Source organism: Pristis pectinata, chromosome 28 (genome assembly GCF_009764475.1).
Source record: "Pristis pectinata isolate sPriPec2 chromosome 28, sPriPec2.1.pri, whole genome shotgun sequence".
Lineage (NCBI taxonomy): Eukaryota > Metazoa > Chordata > Chondrichthyes > Rhinopristiformes > Pristidae > Pristis > Pristis pectinata.
The window spans coordinates 24,181,684-24,198,626 of NC_067432.1; the positions used below are offsets into that span (position 1 = coordinate 24,181,684).

At 47.3% G+C, this 16,943-nt stretch overlaps 1 protein-coding gene across 7 annotated transcripts in view; it reads right to left on the minus strand.

The window, feature by feature from the left end:
- Positions 1-15,981, minus strand: part of cers3a (ceramide synthase 3a) — a 65,425-nt gene extending 49,444 nt beyond the window's left edge. For 2 of the 7 annotated variants that reach the window (XM_052040493.1, XM_052040500.1), the window contains exon 1: positions 15,876-15,981. The gene's annotated coding sequence lies outside the window, so the exon portion shown is untranslated. Of the gene's footprint in view, positions 1-205; positions 422-15,304; positions 15,443-15,601; positions 15,758-15,864 lie in introns of those variants that run through there. The other 5 variants (XM_052040499.1, XM_052040494.1, XM_052040498.1 and 2 more) reach the window with 5 other exon arrangements.
- Between the last annotated feature and the right edge of the window lie 962 nt (positions 15,982-16,943).

The following is a 16,943-nucleotide window of genomic DNA, read 5'->3' on the forward strand; positions in this document are numbered from 1 at the left end:
TTGCCTTGAGGAAATGTTAATGTCACTGAATCTCCTTCAGTGCGAACTTTGATTCAAAGTTTAGATTTTAAAATGACAACAACTGAACTATAACACAAGCCCAAATCAGAAAATAAATACCAGGTACCATGCTGAGCTGAGTCCAGTGACCAAGTTAAACAGAAGCTCAAAGACAACATTTCGAAACAGAGCAAGTTTCACTCACAGCTCCTCACACAGCTGCTGCACTTCCGCAGCACAAGTGTCTGGGAATACAGAATTCCTGAACTTTCAGCTCGAGCTCCCCATGGAGTGCAACAGTGGAGCAGAAGCTTGCTGAGATTCCCTGGCATTTACAGCACAGAGCTGCTTGTGGATCATGCTGCAGGTTGCACATGCCACACAATCCATGAACACATGCAGTTGGATGGGTAAGGTTGAGCTGTAGGGGAAAAAGCAAGGCAAGTTACTTTCTAAAGATATATAATTTAGAGGGAAGCCCTTTTGCTCAGTGTATTTTCTGTAATGAAAGATGACAATCTTAAATTAAGATATTTATTTATTAGTCACATGTACATCGAAACACAGTGAGATGTGTCTTTTTGCGTTACTGAGAATGTGCTGGGGGCAGCCCGCAAGTGTCGCCACGCTTTCGGCACTAACATGGCACGCCCACAACCCCTAACCTGTACATCTTTGGAACGTGGGGAGAAACCAGAGCACCCGGAGGAAACCCACGCAGACGTGGGGAGAACGTACAAACTCCTTACAGGCAGCAGCAGAGTTGAACCCGGGTCGCTGGTGCTGTAATAGCGTTACGTTAACCGCTTCTATTTTAAAAGTTTTTGTACGTCCTTAAACTTTGCAGATGACACCAAAATTTGTGGTGTGGTGGACAGTGAAGAAGGTTGCCCCAGGGTTACAACTGGCTCTAGATCAGCTGGGAAAGTGGGAAAAGGAATTAGCAGATGGAATTCAACTCAGCCAAGTGCAAAGTGACGCATTTTGGGAAGTTAAACAAGGGCAGAACATACACAGTCAATTACAAGGCCCTGGGGAGTGTTGTAGAACAGAGAGACCTAGGAGGTACAAGTACATAGTTCCCTGAAAGTGGCGACACAGGTAGACAGGATGGTGATGAAGACAAGTGTGCCATATGCCTCCTTCGGACAGGGCATTGAGCACAAGAGTGGAGATGTCTTGTTACAGCTGGACAAGATGTTGGTGAGACTGCACCTGGAATATTCTGTGCAGTTCTGGTTGCCATACTATAGGAAGGAGGTGATCAAGCTAGAGAGGAAGCAGAAAAGATTCACAAGGATGTTGCCGGGACTGGAGGCTGAGGGGTGACCTTATAGAGGTTTATAAAAGCATGAAGGGCATAGATAAGGTAATGGTCACAATCTTTTTCCCTGGGTAGGGGAGTCTAAAACTAGAGGGCGTAGGTTTAAGGTGAGAGGGGAAAGATTTAAAGGGGATGAGAGGGGCAAGTTTTTCCACACAGAGGGTGGTGGGTATATGGAACAAGCTGCCAGAAGAAGTGGTAGAGGCAGGTACAATTACAACGTTCAAAAGAGATTTGGACAGGTTCACGGATAGGAAAGGTTTAGAGGGATGCGGGCCAAATGCAGGCAAATGAGATGAGCTCATGAAGGCACCTTGGTTGGCATGGACGAGTTGGGCCAAAGGGCCCATTTCCGTGCTGTCTAACTCTATAAGTGCTACGACTCTTTGAGAAGACAAGGCTGGGGCGGGGCTCTTCCATCAGAGGGGTTAACGCAAGTGGGGTTCATTCTGGCCTGCCCACATCCCCTGATACATAGTTTGAGGCCTTGCTGTCCTCCATGTTCACCCAGCACCATCTGGGCCTGAGGTTACCCATCTGGCTCCAGGGAGAAGAGCTCAGGAAACGGAGACAGCAAGTGCCAGGCCTCACTGAGGAGCACTGGTCAATGGGGAGCATTGCCGCCACAAGGCACAGGATAGTCTGTACTGGGACACATGCTACTCATGCAGAAGGAGACAAATTTGCAGGTCCACTTCTGAAAAGTGGACAGGTTCCAAAATTTTAAAAGCAAGGCAAAGGACAGCACAATCCCAGCCTGCTGGCAGCTCAAAAACCAGGCATCTGTGAGGTACTGAGGACCACTGGCAGCAGCAGAAATGTTTACCACCATCACAGGAGCCTGGCATATCCCTTACTCTCCCATTATTGTCAATCAAGAGGATCAACCCCACTCAATGAAGAGTGCTGTTCCTGAATCGTTCAGTGTGGGTCTTCAGGCTCCTGTACCTCCTCCCTGAAAGTAGTAACGAGAAAAGGGCATGCCCCCAGTGGTGAGGATCCTTAGTGATGGATGCCACCTTCTTAAGGCACTGCCTCTTGAAGATGTCCTCGTTGGCAGTGAGGGTTGTTCCTGTGACGGAGCTGGCTGAGTCTACAACTCTCTGCAGCCTCTTGCGATCTTGTGCATTGGAGCCTCCATATCAGGCTGTGATGCAACCAGTCAGAATGTTCTCCACCGTCCACCTATGGAAATCTGCAAGAGTCTTTGGTGACATACCGAATCTCCTCAAACTCCTAACGAAGTAGAATGGCTGGCGTGCCTTCTTTGTGATTGCATCAAAGCGTTCGGCCCAGGATAGATCCTGAGATGTTGACACCCAGGAACTTGATGCTGCTCACCCTTTCCACCAAATGAGGACTGGTGTGTGTTCTGTCAACTTTCCCTTCCTGGTCCATGATCAGTTCCTTGGTCTTTCTGACGTTGCGTGCAAGGCTGCTGTTGCGACACCACTCAACCAGCCGATCTATCTCACTCCTGTATGCCTTCTCGTCACCATCTGAGATTCTACCAGTCACAGTGGTGTCATCAGTGAATTTATAGATGGCATCTGAGCTGTGCTTAGCCACACAGACATGAGTGTAGAGAGAGTAGAGCAGTGGGCTAAGCACAATCCGCACTGACTGTGGTCTCCCGATAAGGAAGTCAAGGATTCAGTCGTAGAGGGAGGTACAGAGGCCCAGGTTTTGAAGCTTGGTGATTAGTACTGAGGGGATGATGGTGTCAAATGTTGATCTGTAACCAATAAACAAAAGCCTGACGCATGTCTTGCAGTTGTCTAGGTGCTCCAAAGCAGAGTGAAGAGCCAGTGAGACCGCATCCGCTGAAGATCTGTTGTGGCAGTAGGCAAATTGCAGTGGGTCCAGGTCCTTGCTCAGGCAGGAGTTAATTCTAGCCCTGACCAAACTCTTAAAGCACTTCATCACAGTAGATGTGAGTGCTACCGGGTGACAGTCATTGAGGCAGCTCACCCTGCTCTTCTTGGGCACCAATGAGAGGGGAAACTGAAACACCGAGAGAAAACCCACGTGCTCACAGGGGGAAAGCGCAAACTCCACACAAACTGAACCCGAGGTCAAGATTGAACCCTGATCGACGATGCCATGAGACAGCATCTCTACCAGTTGTGCCACTGTGTTGAGCTCTGAAGGTTGCCATGCACCAGGTTGGAAGATGAGATACTGTTCCTTGAGCTTACACCTGGCTTCACTGGTGCAGGAAGCCAGAGAAAGGGCTGAATGGGATGGAGAATTAAAGTGACAGACAACTGAACGGAGGTGTACTGCAGAGCAGACACCCTGTGTTCACCTTCTCCATTGTAGAAGCTTCCACATCATGAGCACTGATTGCAGTGCACTCAATTGGAAGTCCAAGTGGATAGCTGCTTCACTCGGATGTGTTTGGATGGTTGGAGGCGAAGAGGTTAAAGGGCAGATGGTGTATCTCATGCAGCAGAGTAGAAGCATTCTGTGAAAAGGTGTTGGAGATGCAAGAATGAACTAGGAGGTTACAGAGGGAACGGTCCCTTCAGAATCCTGAAAGTGGGATGGAAAGGGAAGGTGTGTTTGGCGGTGGTGATTGATTGGTGACGTTAGCAATTACAGAATGCAGAGGCTGATGGGGCAGAAGGTGTTGACAAGTAGAACCTTTTCCTTACTCTGCTGGGAGGGCAGGAGACAGCAGCAGGAGAGAAATGGAGTAGATGTGGTTGAGAGCCCAGTCAACTCTGGGGGAGGGGAAAGCACAGTTGAAGGTGAAAGGAGACATCTTGGAAGCACTGGTGTGGAAGGCGCCATCATCAGAAAAGCTGGAACAGGGACGGAGAAACTGGGAGGATGGCCTGCAGAACTTACAAGCAGCAGGGTAGGAGGAGACAGCTGTACAAATCTGTGAGTTTGTTGTAGATACTGGCTGCCCAAGATTGAGGGGGAGAAGTTGAGGTAAGAATCAAAGTTGGATGAGTGCAAAGTGGAAATTGTCAAGAAAGGTGATGAGACTGGAGTTCTGGGTCAGAGCAGGAAGCAGCATTAATGCAATTATCATATAGCAAAAAAAGGGAAGAGGCCGGTTCTACATAACCCACAAAGTGACAGGCCTAGTTTAGACCCACACTGCTTTCCATAGCATGGACTCGGGGCCCAACACAGCTTCCTTCTATGATGCAACAATTCTAGGATCTTATAAATGTATACAGGCCGACCTTAATCATGTCCAATCTGTAATGCCTTTAGGAAATGCAACAACGCTGTCTTCTGAGTTTTTTTCCTTTAGGTTGATCTAGTATGACCTTCCATGTTGACTATTCTTTATATTTTCAATTACCGTTACTGTTTCTGATTTAAGGCTCCAATGTTTACTGACATTGGAACAATGCTCAAAAAATCAAACGGAAACTTAAAATCTGAAATAAAACCAGAAAATGTTGGAAACACTCAGAAGGTCAGGCAGCATCTGCGCAGAGGCAAACAGGTAACAGTTCAGGTTGCTAAGGTCATCGCCCAGATTTACCGAGTATTTCTAACCTTTTCTGTTTTAATCGCTACTTATGTTAATTGGTTCTTGCTTCCTGGGGTTTGTCCTCTCCGATAACTTCAGTGATGACATAAGCTGTGCTCCAGTCCTCTGGCACCATTTCCTAATCAGGTCACTATGTAATAGTGACCCTGCCATCTCCTCCACAACTTTATCTTATATTCAAGAATGCAATGCATCAGGACCAGTAGGTTTAGTTTATCAATTATCTTTTCCTTTCTACTCAAGGTATTCCTGACATCCATTTTCTTCTAACGTTAAGTTTATTAAGTCATGTTCCTTGGTAAATACAGAGGCATCTACAGCTTCTCTTAAGATACAAGATATTTATTTATTAGTCACATGTACATTGAAACACACAATGAAATACTTCTTCTGCATTGCTAAGAATGTGCAGAGGGCAGCCCGCAAGTGTCGCCACTCTTCCGGTGCCAACCCAACATGCCCACAGCTCCTAACCTGTACTTCTTTGGAAACAGGTCTACAAAGCCATTGAGTTGCAACTCTGTGTGATCACATGAAATATGAACAGGGTACAAACCCACTTTCAGACGGGCTTTTGGGGGAAACTGATGAAGACAAGTGGGCCCGTTAAGTCCCACATGCTGAGGTCCTCGTGCAAATAGGCATTCCAAGCATCTGCGGATGGGGCAGGCAAGCTACATCACCCGGATGTCAAATGAGCAACTGCCTAAGGAAATTGCCCATGAAGAGTTAAAGGAGGGGAAGTCTCATCCACTCTGCTACTGCTGAGAACTGCTGAGGCAAAGCAAAGGATGAACAGGGTAAACCTTGCAGCAGCACATCCACTGCTAAATATGTAGCCCAAAATGATGCGTCTTCCTCAGTACACCCAGACCGTTCACAGTACAAACTGGCAAAATTAGCCAATCACATGCTTACAGAAACCAATCTTTACATTTAAAGGACAAGTGGAACTTGCGGTGACTGAATTGAAGATTAAAAAAAAAACGCAGATGCTGCAAATCTGGAACAAAATAGAAAATGCCGGAAATACTCAGCAGGTCAGGCAGCGTCTGAACCCTGCTGATAAAGGGCCTTCAACTTTGTCTTTCAACAGATGTTGCAGTGACTGGCATTGATTGTGAAGCACTTCTGAGAAGTAAAGGAACCATACAAAAACTTTTTGTTTGCATATGACACTTGACTTCAAAATATCATGTCAGGACATTAGACAGGTTTATTAGTCACTGGGTAAAGATCGCAACCAGATTATTACCAACCTGACAGAAATGCTCAGGGCTGGATTTCATTAAACTGATGCGAGAGATTTTACAACAGGCCACACCCCACAGTTAAACATGCAATACTGTTGAAAAGCATTTTGCAAAGGTGCACAGTCACGTAACATAGCAACAGGCCCTTCAGCTGCCGAGTCCCCACCGACTCTCAAGCATCCATTTACATTAATCCTGCAACAATCCCCTTTTATTCTCTCCACATTCCCAATAATTCCCTCCAGATTCTGCCACTTACTGGCACAGTGGGGATACTTTGCTGTGGCCAACCTGCACAACTTTGGGATGTGGGAGGAAACCCACAAGGTCACAGGGAGAACATGCAAATTTAACATGGACAGGGCTGGAGGTCAGGACTGAACCGGGGTCTCTGGAATTCGATGCAGCAGTACGACTGGTAGTGCCACTGCGCTATAGAGTCAGAGCAATACAGCACGGATACAGGCCCTTCGGCCCAATGAGTCCATGCCGACCACAGTGCCCCCCAACGAGTCCCAACCAATTTCTTACGTTTGGCCCATATCCCTCTAAGCCCTGCCCCTCCACGTACCTATCCAAGTGCTTCTTAAATTACACCATTGTACCTGCCTCAGTCACTTCCTCTGGCAGCTCGTTCCATACACTCACCACCCTCTGCGTGAAAAGGTTACCCCTCAGGTCGCTTTTAAATCATTCCCCTCTCACCCTCAACCTATGCCCCCTAGTCTTGGACTCCCCTACCCTGGGGAAAAGACTGTTACCATCCACCTTATCTATGCCTCTCATAATTTTAAACACTTCTATAAGGTCGCCCCTCATTCTCCTACATTCCAAGGAATAAAGACCCAGCCTGGCCAACCTCTCCCTATAACTCAGGCCCTCTGGTCCTGGCAACATCCTCGTAAATCTTTTCTGCACTCTTTCCAGTTTAACCACGTTTTTCCTATAACAGGGTGACCAGAATTGTACACAGCACTCCAAGGACGGCCTCACCAAGGACTTGTACAACTGTAACATAACGTCCCAGTGTGCCACCCCCATCTCTCTTCCTATTGTGCCAAGGAACTCCAGTTCCTTCCAGTCAGATTCAGCCCACCCTATTGCACGTGCCTATCTATGAAAATTTAGTACACTTGCTGATGCTCGGGAGGAACTCTACAGCTTGGTAAAGAGCTGAAGAATGAATGTGGCAGAAGCTGCACCAGCTGCCTTTGCTGGCCGCTATAAATTGCAGGGATGCGGGTCATTTATATGGTGGAGGACAAGTCACTGCACCTGTAATGGCACAAGGCACCTCCACACCTGGCCCACTCCAACATCAGATTGAGCCAGTACGTGTACCTCGTGAAAAACAGAGAATAGAAAAACTGAATTCCTTCCGCCTCCCCTTCCCTGCCAAAGGGAAGGGTAGGCTTTTATCTCAGCGCAAGAGAATCAACCTCTCAGGGGTCAGTCACCAATGGATTCTCTCCGCTGCACAGGTGTACATTCAGGGACACAGCAAGAACAGGAAATCCAGACCTATTTCCCAAGGACAGGATGCCCTGAAAGACTTTACAGTTAATAAATACACAGCAAGATCCCACCCAAACATACTCATTGCTGCTGGACATGTGGTCAGGTTGCTGGTGTGGAACATCAACCTTCTGACTCAGAGATGATGACCGAGTGGGAACAGCCTCCGACATCTCACTAAAGCACTGACTGAAGGTAGTTCAGGTGCACAGCAAACCCCGTCCCAACCCACTGGTGTGCCTAGGGTTCCCATACACTCATGCATGTCTCATCTTCCAACCTCCAACCTATTGCTGTTTGTCCTTCTTCCCCTGGTGGCCAACCAGAACCCATCATGCATTGTGACCGGGATTGCTTCATTTCCCCTGAACACCACTACATTTTAGACCAACAAAGAAAGGGAGAGAGACAGTCATAGATTCAGACAGCACAGGAACAGGCCCTTCTGCCCACCACATCCATTCCAACTCTCAAGTACCCACCATTCTAATCTCATTTACCAGCACTTGGCCTGTAGCCTCCTTTGCTTTGGTGATTCAGGTACTTGTTCAGATGCTTCTTAACCGTTGAGAGTCTCTGGCATCACCTGACTCCGGCACCCAGGCAGTGCATTCCAGATACCAACCACCTCCAGGTGAGAAAGATCTTCCCCAGATCATCTCTACACCTTTTATCCTTTACCTCAAAAACCTATACCCTTTAATTTTAGACACCACTGTGATAGGCAAAAGTTTCTTACAACATACCCTACCTACATCCATCATATTTTATACACCTCAGTCATCAGAATCAGGTTTATTATCACTGACATATGTTGTGAAATTTGTTGTTTTGTAGCAGCAGTACAGTGCAAGACGTAAAAATTACTATAAGTTACCAAAAAAAAATTAAATTGTACAAAAGAGGAATAATGACGTAGAATTCATAGGTTCATGGACTGTTCAGAAATCTGATGGTGGAGGGGAAGAAGATGTTCCTAAAACATTGAGTGTGGGTCTTCAGGCTCCTCCCTGATGGTAGTAATGAGAAGAGGGAATGTCCCAGATGGCAAACATCCCTAATGATGGAGGCCGCCTTCTTGAGGTACCGCCCCTTGAAGATGTCCTCAATGGTGGGAGGGTTCTGCTCGTGATGGAGCTGGTTGAAGCCTACAACCCTGTGCAGCCTCTTCTGATCCTGCACAATGGATCCTTCATACCAGGCGGTGATGCAACCAGTCGGAATGCTCTTCACTGTACGTTCATAGAAATGTGCAAGAGTCTTTGCTGACATACCAAATCTCCTCAAACTCCTGATGAAGTAGAGCCTCTGGTGTGCCTTCTTCGTGATTGGATCAATGTGTTGGGCCCAGGATAGATCCTCTGAGATGTTGACACCCAGGAACTTGAAGCTGCTCACCCTTTCCACTGCTGACCCCTCAAATGAGGACTGGTGTGTGTTCTCCCGACTTCCCCTTCCTGAAGTCCACAATCAGTTTCTTGGTCTTGCTGATGTTGAGTGCGAGGTTGTTGTTGTGACACCACTCAACCAGCCGATCTATCTCACTCCTGTACGCCTCCTCATCATCATGAGTTTTTGCCAACAGTGGTGTCATCAGCGAATTTATAGATGGCGTTTGAGCTGCACCTAGACACATAGTCGTGAGTGTAGAGAGAGCAGAGCAGTAGGCTAAGCACTCATCCTTGAGGTGCGCCTGTGTTGATTGTCAGCGAGGAGGAGTTTTTACTACCGATCCGAACTGACTGTGATCTCCCGATAAGGAAGTCAAGGATCCAGTTGCAGAGGGAGGTACGGAGACCCAGGTTTTGAAGCTTGTTGATTAGTACTGAGGGGACGATAGTGTTGAACACTGAGCTGTAATCGATAAACAGCAGCCTGATGTATGTTTTGCTGTTGTCTAGGTGCCCCAAAAGCAGAGCGAAGAGCCAGTGAGATTGCATCCGCTGTTGAGGTAGTAGGCAAATTGCAGCAGGTCCAGGTCCTTGCTCAGGCAGAATTTAATACTACCCTGACCAACTCTCAAAGCACTTCATCACTGAAGATGTGAGTGCTCCGGGGCGATAGTCATTGAGGTAGCTCACCCTGCTCTTTTTGGGCTCCTATGCGATTGATGCCCTTTTGAAGCAGGTAGGAATCTCTGACTGCAGAGGTTCCTCTTTGTCCTCCTCAGGTCCCCCTTTGGCCTCCTCAACTCCAAGGAAAACAAGCACAGCCTCCCCTCTTAACTGAAACACTCTATCCCAATCAACAGCACAGTGAATCTCCTCTGCACCCTCTCCATTGAAATAGTGTCCTTCCTCTAGTGTGGTGACCAGAACTGTACACAGTGGTCAGCTGTGGCCCAAACAATGTTTTCTTAAGTTGCACCATAACCTCCCTGCTCTTACATTCTGTGTCTAGCTAATTAAAGCAACTATTATTCAGAAGGAAAAATAACAGCTAGGCAGCTCCAGTAACGTGGGTTCAATCCTGACCTCTGGTGCCACCTGTGTAGAGTTTACATGTTCTCCCTGTGGGTTTCCCCTGGGCGCTCCCATATCCTAAGGATGTGTGGTTTGGTAGATTAATTGGCTGCTGTAAATTGCACCCAGTGTGTTGGCGAATGGTAGACCCTCAATGGGAATGTGGGAAAATGAAGTGGCGATCCAATATCAGAGGGCATGCATTTAAAGTGAGAGGGAGTAGGTTCAGAACAGACGTGAGGGGCACATTTCTTACTGAGGGAGTGGTGGATGCCTGGAATGTGTTGATTGATAGGGTGGTAGAGGCAAATTCTTTGGGGGCTTTTAAGAGGGGCTTGGATGGGCACATGAACGAGAGGAAAATAGAGGGATATGGGCATTCTGTAGGTAGAAGGGATTAGCTATGTCGGCACAGCATTGTGGGCCAAAGGGCCTGTTCTGTGCTGTACTGTTCTATGTTCCATGTAGTGTAGGATTCATGTCAATGGGTGCTTGGTGTAGATCTGAAGTGCCACTTCTGTGCTGTAGGTCTCTTACAAAAAAAAATGTGGGGGAAAAGTTTGTAAAAGATAAGATTTACAGTGAGCAATACAACAAAAAATCCAGGATGTACTACAAAAGGCAACTGACTAGAAGTAGAATTCCCACAATTCATACAGATGTTTGTGTACTGGGAAAATCTACAAATGGGAACCACAGTCTGCGTGAATATTACAAAAGCAGGCTGATAAGATGACCAAACCAAGGCACACCTTGGCTTAGTGAATGGATTTAGAAGTCATTGCCAGAGTAATGGAAGCACAGTTCACAATCACCCCGGCAGAGGAAGAGCAGAAGTGGGTACAGTAACAAAATTAGGAACAACAGGTGTGAAAATGAATTTAAGGAATTCCAGGGGGTAAGGCACGTTGAATGATGTGTCATCAGTGGTGAAAGGGAGGGAGCAAGGTGCAGAGGAGACGAGAGGAAGGCAAAGTGCACACCTTGGGAAACACAGATGGGAGGATGTTTCAGAGACTGTGTGGTGTGACTCCACACAGGGATCTGTACATGACAACAAGGGTTTGGAATGCAATAGGTTGTGACTCAGAGATTCAAAGGAGGTTGGCAAGAGATGAATGGAATTTGGTAAAGGATATCTCCTGGTCAATGGGATTGGGACCAGAAGGGGCCTTTGCAGGGAACCATTGGGGAGTCCTGTGAGATACATAGGTAATGTTCTGCTACCTAATGTGACTGTATCCCGTGTGTGCAAGTCTGTCATTTCAAAACCTTCTCTCGGAATGGGTTTGCCTCAAGGTTCTCCCTCAAGTCTGCAAGGTATCAGTATGAAAAACTTGGGGGAAAAAAAAAGAGCCAGAAACACATAGCAGTTCCATTAGTCTCTGACTTCTAATTCACTTTGGGCACTGACTGACCCACTGTGAATATCTTTCTTTTGCGCGGCACTAATGTTCACTGCTGCCTTTATGCAAACAAACAGGAGCCTGGCCTTGGCTTTCCCCGACCTTCATGAAACAATCTGAGATTGGGCTATTCCATTTCCCCTCTGGTGCCCATATCTCGTGCTCAACAATCTCATTCTGTGCCATTTTATCGGGAGACAGCTATTCCCTTCAGAATGGAAAAGAGGACAAATGGAAGATAAAGGCTAACGCGTATACAACTGGTTTCTCGTGCTTCAAACCAAATCAGAACTTCTTTTGAAGTGAACTCACTGATGTAATGAGGGGAATGTGGCAACCAATATGCATACAGTGAATCCCACTGACAGCAAATGAGATGAATGACCAGAAAATCTGCTCCTGTGGTGCCATTTGGAGGTCAGACCTCCCCTGGCTTTTATTTAAACAGTGTCACGTCCCTCAAAATCAGGCACAGACTCAGTGTAACATTTCATCCACAAGACTGTGTCCTCTGGCAGTGTAGTACTTCTTTAGCACTGCAGCAGGAAAAGCAGCCAGGATCAAAGGTGCTACAAAATCCAGCAGGGCACAAAGTGAAGAACCATGTGTCACAGAGACAAGTTCCATGGAACATACATTATTAATCACGCAGAGATAACAGAGAATAAAGTTGAACAAGACCTAGCTGCAATCAAAGAAAATTTAGGCGACAGAAAGCCATTTAGTCTACCATGTCCACGTGGTCAACAATAGACTCTACTGTCTAGCACCACCTTCAGCACTGGGTCTGCAGCCCTGCAGGACATCGCTCTCCAAGGATATATCCAAAGAAAACCAATTTAATGTTGAACACAAGCAAAATACTGCAGGTGCTACAAACCTGAAATAAAGACAGAAGTCTGTGAATGCTTGGCAGGTTGGCCAGAATCCGTGCAGAGAAACAGTTAACGTTTCAAGGATCTTTCATTGGAACTGGGAATAGAGAGGGAAGATTTAAAATGCAGAGAAAGGGGAAGGGTGGGGGAAAAGAGGATGCTCTGGAATAGAATTCACTCAGGATAGATTTAAAAAGCAAGAGTTGAATGACTGTGGTGAAAATGGAACAAAAAGCTCAGACTGGAGGAAGTGAAGAACAGTTATCTTAAATCAGTTGCAAAACAAGGAATGACTGCCAGAAATAAGAAAAAAAAATGTGGTCAGAGGCCTTGCCACTACAGATGAGGAAATCCCAGGCTTGGGGAACATTTTCAGAATGTCTGATGAAAGCTCGTTGATCTAAAACATTAACTCTGTTTTGCCCCTTTCTGTTTTCATTTCCGACTTCTAACACATGCAGATTTTAGTGTGTTGGTCTCAGAAGCCCTAGTGTGGAAGATGGTGTATCAGAACAGATGCAACGGAGGCAGTGAAATGGGAGGAAGGAATAGAGTCCTTTCAGGAAGAAGGAATGGGGAGAAGTGTATTGCAACCGTGGGAATGTGTGGGCTTTTTGTGCACTCTTGTCATCAGCCATTCCTCTCCATGGAGATAGAGAAGTCAAGGAAGGAAAAAGTCCAAGAGGAGGAGGACAGGGCGGGAATCTGTCCCCAAAGGGGGCAACATCTTCCATTCAAGACAAGAAATAGCCATGAAGTACTGGACTGAGACAAGGAAAGGGATCAGAGTACCCAAACGGTACTCAGGTACTAGAAGTAGAAAGCATTCCACATGTCCCACAGGAATACTTGGCGCCATTTGGGTTCCCAATGCATCACCTTTTAATTTGAAGAAGCAACGCTGGAGTTAAAGGAGAAGCTATTCAATGCAAGTAGTAGTTCTGCCAGGTGAGGGAGGGTGGTGGAGTCTACCTGGGTCCATTCAAGGCACAAAGCGAGCCTCAGGAACTGCTGGTGTGAGCAATGAAGGGATAGAGATGAGACGTTCGTAGTGAAAATAACACAGTTGGACCAGGAAACTGTTAACATGAGGGCAGGTGTCTATGGTGTTGTGGATGTAAATGGGGAAAAAAAAACTCAAGAGGAAGAAATGAGTTTTTGGGAGAAGAAAATGCTGAAAAGTTCAATCTACTAGGGCTGCCTTGCTTGGTGAGCCAATGTTGAACAACACACAAATGAGCTGGAGAAACTCAGTGGGTCAGGCAGTATCTATGGAGGGAAATGAACAGTCAACATTTCGGGTCGGGACCCATCATCAGTCCAGATGAAGGACCTCGACCCAAAACATCGACTGTCCATTTCCCTTCGTAGATGCTGCCTGACCCGCTGAGTTTCTCCAGCTCATTTGTGTGTTGCTCCAAATTTCCAGCATCTGCAGTCTCCTGTGTCTCCTTAATGTCAAACAATGTAGTTAGAAACATGTAAGACAAGTAACAGGGAGCAATGATCAAACCAAACCAGAGAGTGCACACCATGACCAGTTCTAACCAGCAAGACAAATGCGAGTGCATTGGTCCAAAAGATCTAAAGTCATACTGTGTGGAAACAGCCCCCAAGTCTACCATCAATCACCTGGTTACACTAATCCTACATTAATCCCATTCTTATTCTCCGCACATTCTCATCAATTTCCCTCAGATTTTACCCCTCACACTAGGGGCAACTTACAGCAGCCAAATAACCTACCAACCCACGTGTCTCAGAAACACCTGGGGAAACCCACACGATCACAGGGAGAATGTCCACACAGTCAGCAGCCTAGGTCAGGATTGAACCTGGGTCTCTGGTGCTGAGGCAGCAGCTCTGCCACCAATTACACAACCATATTAAAAAGCTTAATGAAATGTTGATGCTTATCTAGCAGGGCTGGAGTACAAAGAGGTGGGATCTGTTTCTCAACTGTGCCGATTTCTGGTTAGACCCCATTCTAGAATATGGGGACACAAGAGACTGCAGATACTGGAATCCAGAGCAACAAACAAACCGCTGGAGGAACTCAGCGGATCAGGCAGCATCTGCGAGGGGAAATGAACACTGATAACTCTTTCCCACCTCACCCCCCCCCCCCCCCACAGATGCTGCTTGATCCACTGAGTTCCTCCAGCAGTTTGTTTTTTTGCCCCATCTGGAGTATTTTGTTCCATTCTGAGCAACGTAGGGCAGGAGGGATAATTTAGCCTCAGAGACTGCAGCTCGGAGTAGGGGTACGTACAAGCTGGTGTTTAAACCAGACCACTTAGATGAGCACCTTACCTTAGAAGCACTATGAACATACGCACAGACCCTCAGTGTATGCTACAGAGATAAAAGGTTAAATCAAGCCAGATTCAATGGCTCATTCTCCTGAATACAACCACAGAAAGTTTAAAAGATGAGAGAATTAAGATGCACACAGTTCAAAAGTTGGTAGAAGGTAACTGCACTATTTCCTCAGAACAAGGAGCAAGGCCATTCCAGGACAATGTCCGGAAATATTCCTTTATCCACACAGCTAAGGGGCTGAGAAGATAATGGAAAGTCTAATAATCTCAGTTTCCAGATTTATGTTAGCAAGTTTAAGCGTTAGAAGTCCGTGGCGAGTAAATGAAGTCACAGCAGAGATGAGCCATGTTTTCCGACTGCTAGCAGGCTGGGCTCGAAAGGCAGAATGGCCTCACCAAGGGTCTATGGGAGGCAAGACCCCCGAGACCGGAATGCAGACCCCTGGGGTCGCCTCCGCAGCTCCAGAGACTCCTTGGACTGCACAGGATGATCCCAGAGTGATCCGGGGAGGTCCTCCACAACGTCGGGCAAGGTCCCATCAATAAACACCTCCAGGGGTACAGGAGGGCGATCCGGGATCACCAACTGGGGACCGGGGCAGGTGGGCTGCGCGTACCCTACCAAACCTACCGACGCCCGGGCTTATTCTGGGACAGCCAGCCGGCCCAGGAGCCCCGGAACCCGGCGAGGCGGAGGGCGGCGCCTCGCTCCCCGCTCCGCGACTGGTTCGGCGGGTTGTCACCGCATTCCTGGGCTGCGGAATCCGCAGGTTGCCTCCGCACTCGGCGAGGGAGGGAGGGAGGGAGGAGGAGGAGGAGGAGGAGGAGGAGGAGGAGGAGGGGGGGGGGGGGGAGAAACTTGCAGCTCCCTCCAGCCTTGCGAAATCGCACGACCTGAACCAACACACGCCCTGGATTTTAAAGGCACCTTGAGGTAGCTTCACCTTTTCGGCGTGGAGACCGAAGGACGAGTGTAACCCCCTCCGCCGGCGATCAGAAACTCCTGATCGCAGAGCCCGCAGCCCGGCGCTCGCCACACTTCGCCAAAGACCGAGCTGTACCTGGGGCTCTGAGCCTCCACATACACCACCTTATTGCCCCCCTCCCCCGAACAGTATCAAACATTAACCCAGCCACCAATTACCATTTAAACACAAGGACACGGTTTCTGGGCAGAAAACACAAACAAACCTGCAGCTCACCTTTCAGACTTCGCTTTCACAAGTATTTTAACTCAGGAGCGCTGGGTTGGTTGAACCTTTTGTGCACGTGTCCTGCCCAGCAAACAGGCAGATTGCTTGGAAGTTTGCTTTCACGCCCTCTGTAACTGTTACTCCAAATCTGGTGCGTGCACTTCGCAATATCTTAAAGGCACCCCGCCTTACCAAGACTTTTTATTTCTCAACTTTATTAAAATAAACTATGTACAGGAAAAACAAATCAATACATGGCTTGCTTTGCATTCGTGGTGTCGTCCAGTCTAAACATTCATAGTGTTGTCATTGTTGATAAATTCTATGTACAAAGCACCAATGCCAATCACATACAGCACAGAAACAGACCCTTCGGCCCACAGTGTCTGTGCAGGCCATGATGCCAATTTTAACTAATCCCAAATGCCTGCACATGTTCTATATCCCCCCATCCCCTACCTGTCATACGTATAATTTATGTATAACTTATGTTCTGTGTGTTGTTGCCTGAATTTATGTGCCTGTGATGCTGCGAGCAAGTTTTTCGCTGTACCTGTACCTCATCGCACTTGTGCATGTTTCAATGAGCTTGATTTTATTTGTCTGTCTAAATGCCTCTTAAATGTTACTATCATATCTGCTTCCACCACTCCCTTGGCAGCCAGTTAGCCTGACTTCAGTGGTCGGTAAGATGTTAGAGTCCATTATTAAGGATGAGGCTCTGGGGTACTTGAAAGCACATGATAAAATAGGCTGAAGTCAGCATGGTTTCCTTAAGGGGAAATCTTGCCTGACAAATCTGTTGGAATTCTTTGAGGAAGTAACAGGCAGGATAGATAAAGGAGAGTCAGTGGATGTTGTTTACTTGGATTTTCAGGAGGCCTTTTCAGGAGTGCCGCACACGAGGCTGCTAAACAAGATAGGGAGCCCCTGGTATTACAGGAAAGATACAGCAATTGATGGAAGATTGGCTGACTGGCAGAAGGCAAAGAGTGGGAATAAAGGGGGCCTTTTCTGGTTGGCTGCCGGTGACTAGTGGTGTTCCGCAGGGGTCGGTGTTGGGTCCGCTACTTTTCA